At 39.1% G+C, this 8,451-nt stretch overlaps 1 long non-coding RNA gene across 3 annotated transcripts; it reads left to right on the top strand.

Moving 5' to 3' along the window:
- The first annotated feature begins 2,621 nt into the window (after window positions 1–2,621).
- LOC118156886 lies at window positions 2,622–8,445 on the top strand. Of its 3 annotated transcripts, none has more exons than XR_004746487.1 (3): window positions 2,622–3,063; window positions 3,755–3,931; window positions 7,635–8,445. It is a non-coding gene; the product is annotated as an uncharacterized LOC118156886 (long non-coding RNA). The 3 variants fall into 3 exon arrangements; XR_004746486.1 differs by lacking the exon at window positions 7,635–8,445 and adding an exon at window positions 6,411–6,731 and having other exon boundaries at window positions 2,623–3,063; XR_004746485.1 differs by lacking the exon at window positions 7,635–8,445 and having other exon boundaries at window positions 2,625–3,063; window positions 3,755–4,236.
- Window positions 8,446–8,451: the final 6 nt, after the last annotated feature.

Here is an 8,451-nt window from a genome sequence, read left to right as displayed (position 1 = left end):
AAAAAAAAAAAAAAAAAAAAAAAAAAAAAAAAAAAAAAAAAAAAAAAAAAAAAAAAAAAGATTAATCCAGCAGCTCAAGGAAAGTAATCCAAAAAGAGCAAACTGCTGAAGAAGAGACCACATTGCTAGTAAGTGCTGAAAGATAGGATGTTAGATAATACTTGAAATAATAACACAGAAGGACTCCAAAATGACAGGATGCAGTACTTCCACTGGCAGTCCAGGGGTAACAACCTCCCCGTTGATGTAGCAAGGTGGAACTCAAGGACAACTTAATCAGAGTCAATTACCTTAAAGAGATGGGGGGAGTTAAAGTCACAGAAGATCAGCTTCAGAGACAATAGACCTTGCTTTAGCCACATGGTACATGGATGCAGGCTATACAGTGGAACACTGGGACTGTTTCCAACATAGAACCTAGTGTCTCAGACCTCATTTAAAGATTTTACACTCACAGTTAGGAAATATTTATGGACATCTTGTAAATCTTCTCACATTATACTTTTAACCAGAAGCAAGTATGTCAGCTATAGAAAGTAAGTTCAGGGAACATTGTATTACATCAATTTAATGTTCAATTTTTCATCATACATAGATCAATTAATATTTGTTTTATAGAACTGAAAAGGTTTAAGTAAAAACTTCCAAACCAGGCACACAGGTTTTCACACACTAGTTCAGAGCGAAAATAACTGCAATACCTAAAGCTTCAGATTCTGAAAAAGGCAACCTGTTATTAAAGTACATTAAAAAGTTACAAAAATGTCGTTTTAGGCATCCATTGCTGAAAATTTTGGTTTGCTCTTTATGCAAGAAAGACTACAGATAAGAGTACTTATAGGCTGAAACATACAAGTCCTCTCAAAGGAGGTTTATGTTATGAAAATCATCAAGGTAGTGTCCCTTACTACATATCTGGAAGACACTTCAGAGTATTTTCAGTTTAATTTTACACACAATTATGGCTTTCTTCATAGCTGAAAGATTACTGAAATACAACACATTCTTTCTATGCAGCTTCTAAAATGGAAGAGATTGCATCTGTATTGTAGCATAAGAGAAAAAAGGGAAACAGAAACACAAAACAAAAAATACTTTATCGGTTCAAAGAATGCCCCATTTATATCAATAAAAATAAATTTTAACATCACGGATATACTCTTAAACCAGAAAGTGACAAGTATTTCTGGAACTATACTTTAAAACAGATTTAGTCATGGCAAAGAGTATGTTGATACCTTGAATGTCTCAATCTTGGCAAATTTAGGGATGAGAACTATGGAACTTTTATAATTACTTTCCCAGCAGGAGACACGATTCATCATCTAGAGCACTTTTAATGCTTTTTGACTACATGAACCCCAGGAGTTTGCGGAACCAAATGTGATTCAGAAACTTTTTCCGTTTGAAATATTACAGAAATGTAATTTCTAATTACAGACAGGATAGTATCCGAGAAGAATGTACTTAGTTCCTAGAATAGCACCCAAAGCTAATGCACCTATCCTGTGAGTACCTGTATATAATAAATTCACTTAAAACTGATACAGAAAAATTACGTATCCATATCCTCAAGGCTTAAATATTCATACTGCTTACCTAGACGGGCCTGCTCAGGTGAGTACTGTGTGCAGGTGATTTTCAAATTACACTAGAAAACAGCAGTAACTAAAAAAAACCTTTCCTGAAGCTCCTAAGTAAGAATTAAATTAAAATAATTGGTTCTGGATAAAACAACACACCCCCAGGCTATTAGAGATCCCAGTAGTTATACTGCAAATGAAACTGAAACAACTCATCTTAATCACTGTTTTGCACAGTGTATTGAGACTGCTGATGAAGCAAACTGAAAGAAACCAAAGGCTCTAAATGCTTGTAACTATTCCTGGTAATGGGAGCAAACCCATTTCTGGTTTAAACAATGATATCCTAAATGGCCCTCACTCTGTTGTAGATGTGAATGAAGGAAAAGACTACATTTACTGAAAACAGAACAATCCTGTAGGAAGTGTAGGAAGGAAAAAAAAAAAAATGGACATTTCTTGGAAACAGAAGAACTCATTAGACTTCACAGCAGTCTTTCTAGAGACTGCAACAATTTGAGTTTTGCTGAAGGAAGGCACATACATCAAGTTAACACTTTTTAGAATTCCCCCACATCTAAAGCTGCTTCCTGTGCCATGATATTTAATGGACCGTTTCAAAAACCAAGTCACGTACAAAAATACTGCATTACTCTACAGGAAGTATGCAGCATGAGGCCCTGATTCAGCAAATAGTTAAGAGCAAACCTAAAGGTTCCTCTAGCCACAGTGTACCCAAACCCCAAGATCCAATCTAACTGCAGCACCAGGCTGACAGATTTCAGGCCATCCCTGTAAGGATAAAAAAAGGGCCTACTATTACAACAAATATATTGGGAGATGACTCTGTGAATGGTTTCTAGGTTTATGCTGCAGAGAGCAACTGCTCGCACAGCAAAAGCTGCCCCTCAGGAGGGTGGAATATGTTGACAGCCGACCCCACAAGGCCGACCCAACAGCCGTGCGCACCCCAGCGCCCCGGCCCCCCTCTCCCCAAGCGGGAAGCCTGCTGTGCACGTCCTCAGGCACGACCTCAATTTCCCCTCGCCTCTCTCCCAGCAGCCACCCTGCGAGCGCCCTTCCTAACCTCAAGCCCAAATCTTTTAACTCAGCCGAAATATGCGCACAAAAGGCAGGGGGTGGCGGGGAGGAGGAGAAAGAAAAAAAAAAAATCGTTTCCTGTTGCTTTAATCCCTTTAGTCAGGCTTAAGTAACGTCGCCCAGGGCGTACTGGCTGGGCGCCTGGTTGCGGAGGCCGGCAACGAGAGGCCGCCGGGGGCAGGCCGGCGGCTCAGTCCCGCTCCCCCCGGCCGGGAGGCGCCGGGGCCGGGGGGCGGCGCGTCGGGGGCTGCCCGCGGGGGTTGCCCGCCGCCACCTCCGGCCTCTCGCAGCGCCGGCGGCGGAGAGGGGCCGAGCGGCTGCGGGGGAGAGGGGGCGAAGGCTACACACCCAGCAGCAGACCGTCCATGTCAAAGATGAGGTGGGTGACCGGCCGCAGCGCGGCGGCGGCGGCGGAGGAGGAGGAGGAGGAGGAGGAGGAGGAAGCGGACATGGCGAGGCCACGGCAGCCGAGACCCGTGCGGTGCTGCTGGTGGTGGCGGCGCAAGCGCGCTCCGCCGCGGCAGCCGGAGCCCGGGGGCAGTGGTGCCGCCTGGACGGGACGGGCGGAGCGGGGGCGGCCACTTTGTTGTTCTTCTAGACAGAGAAAATCCGTTTCTCTGCTGGGCCTCTTTTTGTGTAGGGCTTTCTGGGTTTTGTTTTAAATCCCATTAGGTGTTGCTTGCCGGAGAAGCTGGAGGGTTGTTGTCGTTTTGATGCTTTTTAATGTTTTTTCCTCAAAGTTTTGTATGCCCACGTAGGGCACAATTACCCACAAAGGTACAATTATTGCTGGACCATAATTAGAGCTGTAAATGGTAAGCTTCAAATCTGTACATAACTGTTAGTGAGGAAAGAGTGAAGGAGTAGTGTGTTCATTTTAAGAGCTGTTGAGTGTGAGGCTAGTTACTTGGCTTGTTTTCTGAAGTGGCTGAAGTTCAAGAAACAAACCATTGTTCCTCAGAAGAAGGAAACGCTTCCAACATACACTACCAACTGGTTTTGACTGGTTAGTTGTGGGGGAAGAAAGCAACTTTCCTCATTGGCCGTTCCATGTTTATTTTTCCATGCAGGTAACTCACTCTTTGTCATCAAGATCATCGGTTACAGGTCGAGACCCCGGTTGCACAAGCAGACACGACGGCAGCCACCTCATGCTCCCAAGGTGCCATGCTGACCTGAAGGCCTGAGCTGATTTGGGACTCAGTGCCAAAGTGGTGGTGGAAGGGAAACCCTCTCTCTTCCTGTAGGTAGGCCTCTCAGCAGTTCATTTTCTCTGACAGTCCCCTTAATTTCAGTTGTCAATATTTCACCATTTTAGCAAGTCACTGGTTTTCAAGCTCTTATCTGTATGTGTCATGCAGTGATATTTTAATTTTAATTGAGCTTCCTTTGCACATCTTACATATACTCTAAAAGAACCCTTACCCTACATTTGTAAGAAATACCCAAGAAACAACCTCATACCTCCTTCTGTCTTAGAAATGAGAGGAGAGAAAAAAAGTATCTCTGGCATTTCTTACCTTTTAATAATAAAATTTCTCTTTCAAGCAAAGTTTTTTGAGTTTTGGGTTTGTTTCTTCATTGTTGGTTTTTAACATATCTCATTTTGAAATGGTTGTTTGTTAATACTGCTTAGGCCTGTATTGGCTATGAAAAGCTGCGTGAAACGCCTGAAGTGTGGTTTTAAAATGTCTTGCATAGTCATGATGTGCGTCTGTTAGTTCTTCTGTTGGGGTAAGAAAATTGGTCCTGTACTTCCAGATGGAATTTTAATTTGTAAACCTACAATGTGGGTGTTAAGAATAATGCCCACAGCTATTTTGCTTCTCTTATAAATACTGTGCAACAGCTTGATCTCAAAACTTTTTTTCAGATAGCAAATGTGTTAGTAGTTCAGTTAACTGAGAACAGAACCAAGAATTAAAACCCAAACCCTAAATACATGATGTCCAAAAAGGAGTTAATAAGAAGTCATTATGGTTATTTTAATACTGGTAATACTGGTATTCTGTTACTCTAAGAAGGAACGAGTTTCTGCTTTAAGAGCGTAAGCTGTTGTGGGAAAAGTTTCTAGAGGGTGAGTAATGAGGTTGTATAGCAGTTGTACCTGAGGTGGATTCCTTTGCTTTCTGCTTATAAAATCTACATCGATCTATATCTGTCTTTCTTTAATTGTATTTGTTGGCATAGTAATGCCTGTACTTTTTACCAAGAAAAAGCTACAGTAATGTATCTTGACTCACCCTTTCAGAGAAAAGCATAAGTAGTTCACAACTTCAACTCCCCCTCAAAGAAGGGAAAATACTATTTTTAGCATGTAGACCACCAGTTCACATCATGAAACACCAGGTTCATACAAAACTTCTGAACATTTAAAGTGCAAAGGAATTTGAAAGACAACCTATTTTAAAAAGAAAAAAAAAACAATCCACCAAATGAAAATATGCTACTCATAATGAAACTTTTTTCGGGTTAAGTGGTCTGTGTTACAAATCTTATTGTTCACATTTCAAGACAGTCAGGTTAGCTGACATGCTGATGACCTCAATTTACTCTGCTTTACTCTGGCTCATCAGTGATAATCAACATAATGTTAGCTTATTTGATTCTTTAAAGCTACATTCAAACAGAGGGAAATCTTTGCAATATAGACAGACTGTTTAGATTTATTCAGTGTGACTAAGTCTTCTTACTAACACAATGAAATGTGATAAAAATGAAAAGCAGAACTTCTAATGCATGGTGAACCATAGTTTGCTAGATGCGCAAATAAGTGAAAATGTTGATCCAAGTTTTATTTGATCTGTCTTTGTCTCAAAGACATGGTTTGTTGTTTTGTTTTTTTTTTTTTTAAGGAGTGAAAGGTTGAGAATTAGCAATTGGCTATTTTGTTCACTACTTTTTTAAATCACTTTTCAAGTGAAAGTAATATTAAAATAACTTTTGAGATGCAGCAAGCATAGTGTGGTGGAAGCATAATAACCATGAAAACTAATAGTTAATTATTTGTCTAATAACCTGATATCCCCATGTTGAGAAGGGTGAACTGGGGTTACTGAAGCATAATGATTCAAGTAAGTTTGATTCCTGCAAAGTCTGAAGAACACAGTTAGCTTCATATACATTTTTAATGTATTTAACTTTTCATTTATGCACATACCAAACCAGACAAATAAATCTTTGCCAAGTTTTACTTTATAAGGTAATATGCAGTACATATACATGCTGGATGTCCAGGTTTTTAAAAGATTGTAAATTAGTTGTCTATAGGAGTCCTTCAGCTCGCAAGCACGTCTATTTTCTTTGGCTTTCTGATAATATGTTAAAGTTGCTTTGGTTTTATTGTTCTTGAATGTGAAATAAGGGGAAAATATTCAGGTGCCTATCCGTGCAGTTCTTAAGTATATAGTACAGTATTTTATGTACGCAACCCACATCACCTTTCTTAACCTTTCCATGTTTTATTATTTTTTATCTTGAAGCTAAAAAGTTTTCTGCGTCGCTGAAACTTAGCTATTAAGTCCTATTCCTGGGAAGTAAAAGTTTCAGAATATGCTGAAGTGTTTTCTTGGGTGATACACTTGAAAAAATTTCAATTCCTTATTTCATTACTTTATACTGTTCTTGAAACGGATTCACTTACAGTATATTTATAGCATTGATAGGAGCATCATGCACTATATGTTTCATGCTGAAATGACTGACTTTATTTTTCTTGTTCTGCAGGCACCTTGGCAAAGAGGATAAACAGATTATAATCCATTTTGGTTTGAATATTAAAAAAGAATCTAGAGACATGAATAAATCCAGTAATTTAAAAGCTTTCAGAATGATTTACATGAGCAGCTTTTAAAACTGCTATTACTAACAAATTACTTGGGATAACTTGGAGTTAAATGTTACTTAATTCAAGTGTTACCTGAGATTCATAACACTTGCTATAGTTGAGCCTATAAGCCCTCAGAAAATGAAACTCCTCCCAGTGCTGGATGTCGCCACATAAGTGCTTTTCATCTTAATAATGTAAATTAAATGCATTTTATTGGGTTTGCTCCTGTTTTTATAGTTGAAAAAGGGAAACGATCCTAGGTCTGAAGACAATGAAACAGGGTCATACATCTGTTCTAAGTCATATTATATTTATACACATATATTTATAATCAACAAAAAAATCAAAGTATATCCTCCTATATTAAAAGCATGAGTATTCTTATAGCCAAGAATATAGGGGGAGAAGAGCCACCCATTTTCTGGATTTTGTTATCTGGCACCAATTACAAGCGAGTTAGTTACAAAGGCAAGAAAGATATGTCTTACGCTTCAGGAGAACAAACTGATGAAGATACATGTTGGAAATCTATATATTTAAATGAGGGAACATAATAAGGTTTTTAAGCAGCAATGAGGGGTGAAATTCCAGAAGAGCCAACCAAGCACACACAAAGGAGCAAGATATCTAAGATACTTTTAGGTGTCAATTTTTATATTTATTGATGGGAATTTACAACAGAATTAACAGGTTCAGAAGCTTGGAAATGAAAATTTAATGTCATGCTTTGGGATCATTTGTTGTTTCCATTAAAGTCAGAGAATAATTTTTGCTCCTTTATATTACGTGTCCCATGAGTTAACCTTTTAATGTAATTTTTGGTCTTTAAGTAAAAAAATGTCTGCATATGGGCAAAATGTGCAAATAATTAACAGTGTCATTGTCACTGGGTCCTGCTTAGCCTTAAACTATCAGAAGGATTAAGGCAGAAGAGAATGCATGCCAACACAAGGTTTGAACTGTTGTATCTTCTGCTTTTCCGATGAGATAAAGGAATTTTTTTATTTATCTAATTTTATATTATTGAAGGAGCCTAAAACACTGTTTGTGCTTTTGGTTTTCTTTGCATGTGAATTTTATGGTTATATTTTTTTCATTTTACTGCAGTTTGATTGCTACAGATGATAGGGGAAAAAAAATGTGTTGCCATACAGAACATGTATTCCATCAACCCTCCCGAGCAAGACATCTATCACTTGGTTGTCTGTAATAAGCTGGAACTATATGCATACACCCTTCCAGTGGTCCCTTTCAGTTCTAAGTTCTTAAGTTCAACATCATCAAAGGTTGAGGGAGAACAAACAGTGTTTTCTGGATCGTAAGCTTTCTGATGCACTACTGATCTGTCATGTTCCAGATTCAGGTTTTATATGTGTGTACCCCACTCAGCATGCAACAAGCGGAAGAGTTGAATCTCCACAGGTTGTTTTTGTATTCTGAGTGCACACCCTTATGATTTTGTATCTACACAGAAGAGAAGACAAAAATGAGCTAGCTGACGCTCAGCCAATATTGCCTACATGTTCAGGGGTAAACAGTCAACCTAGGTAGTACAGGAGAATGTTGGAGGCCAGCTGTTGTACTAGTACTGTACACAGCATTTCTTTTTCTGCAAGTGCTTTTACTGGTCTAAGTATCTAGATGTATATAGACAGAAGCCATAACACCATTCTGGAACGTGTGAAGGAGCAACTCTGATTGAGGATTGAAATGGTGGGAAGGGAAGGGGTAGTATCAAGCAAGTTAGCCAGCTTCTCAAGTTGGTATTGAAGCTGAGCTATATAAAATAGATCTTGGCTAGGGGAGTTGGAACTTTTTCTTTTTTAGATGCAGGAATTAACATACAGCCCAACGAAGTCACAATTCCCTGTTGGGAATGTCATTTTTTTCCCTCTGAAGCTACTGCCCTGTCTTCCTCCCTACATATGGAAACATACA

This window comes from Oxyura jamaicensis, assembly GCF_011077185.1.
Source record: "Oxyura jamaicensis isolate SHBP4307 breed ruddy duck chromosome 1 unlocalized genomic scaffold, BPBGC_Ojam_1.0 oxy1_random_OJ106394, whole genome shotgun sequence".
NCBI lineage: Eukaryota > Metazoa > Chordata > Aves > Anseriformes > Anatidae > Oxyura > Oxyura jamaicensis.
The sequence above is the reverse complement of the archived record's forward strand: the minus strand, read 5'-3'. Positions and strand labels throughout refer to the sequence as shown.